Raw genomic sequence first — 1,639 nt, 5'->3', positions numbered from 1 at the left:
CAAGGGAGCTGGAAGCACAGTCACCAAGAAAACCATTAGTAACACACTTCGCCGTAATGGATTGAGATCCTGCAGTGCCCGCAAAGTCCCTTTGCTGAAGAAGGCTCATGTACAGGTCCATCTGAAGTTTGCCAATGAACACCTAAATGATTCAGAGAAAGCTTGGGAGAATGTGATATGGTCAGATGAGACCAAAATTGAGCTCTTTGGCATCAACTCCACTCGCCGTGTTTGGAGGCAGAGAATGCCCAGTGGGGATGGTGTTCTTGGGGTCATATCCAGCATTTCTCTGCTCCCAGCTCCATTGAAATCATTGACAAGCTCCTCCCGTGTAATTCTGGGCTGACCTCACCTTTATCAGAATCATTCTTATCCCACGAGGTGAGATCTTGCATGGAGCTCCAGAGCAAGGGCAATTAACTATGATCTTGTATTTCTTCCATTTTCGAATTATCGCACCAACAGTGGTCTCTTTCTCACCAAGCTTCTTGCTGATGGTATTGTAGCCCATTTCAGTCTTGTGCAGGTCTACAATCTTGTCCCTGACGTCCCAGCGATACCACCGCACTGTAGTGACACTGGGAACCGGAAGCGTGAGAGCCCCTAACACGCTTAGGAGCGAGGGGTTAGGAGGGAAACTCCGAGGAGCGCTGGTCCCAACCCACGATTAACCATAACAAGGAACAGTCGGCGCGCTCAGGTTCGCGAAGCTGAAAACACACCGATCTGAAACAAGAAAGAGACAAAAGGGCACAGTTAGACAGGGGTAGACTGCGGATTCGAACCGGGGCTTTCGAGCGCGACAACCGCTTGCTCAGCGGGATCGCCACCCAGCGGTTGGAGAATCCACTGTTCAGTTTAACTAAAGGCACTGAGGCCAGAATTACCATCAGCGCTAAGCAGCACTGAATAAAGCCGCTAAGGCTAAATGCTAGCGCACAAGGACAGCAGTTAGAGGACTGCGTGACGTTGCACCACCCTAAATCTAAGAAAGGGAAAGAAAAATCCCGATTACCTCAAACCTTGCGGTTTTACCTACCCGAATGGCATACGCCACCAGGGCTACCAGCTAAGGCTACAAAATGTGGACGAGCGACCACAAAGGACCAAAAATAAACAACCAAAGGTGCAACACCCTCAGCTGCGCGGAGCTGGCTTAAACAGGCCGTTCCACAGCTGCGGGTGATCAGCACTAATGGGAAGGTCTAGTATAAGAGCCCTTTGTTTTCTGAGCTCTGTAAGGTCTGTTTCGCCGGGAACCCGGGGCACGTTCACCAGCTACTACAGACCTCGTTATACATCTCTGTCCTTTCTCCACCTCTCCTTCTCTTTACTAAGGTATCTCTGCCTTTTTTCAGGGTCTGCATCACGATGTGCCCTGTAGCGCCTCTGCTTTTCTGCAGCAGACAATGGTGCCATTCCCTGACAAATATATGCATCCCATTTAACTAATCTTTTTCAACATATATAACAAATAAATTCATATTAAATTAATAATAAATACCAATACTTCATCTTACTTCCACCCTATTACTATGTGTCCACCCTGTTACTGTGCAAAACAGTAACAGGGTGGACAGTAAAAGGAGGGACATTTTATGCTAAAGTTAGCATTACTGCTCATGTGATATACAGCAGG

This window comes from Trichomycterus rosablanca, unplaced genomic scaffold (genome assembly GCF_030014385.1).
Source record: "Trichomycterus rosablanca isolate fTriRos1 unplaced genomic scaffold, fTriRos1.hap1 scaffold_147, whole genome shotgun sequence".
NCBI lineage: Eukaryota > Metazoa > Chordata > Actinopteri > Siluriformes > Trichomycteridae > Trichomycterus > Trichomycterus rosablanca.
This window is presented reverse-complemented; position numbering follows the sequence as displayed.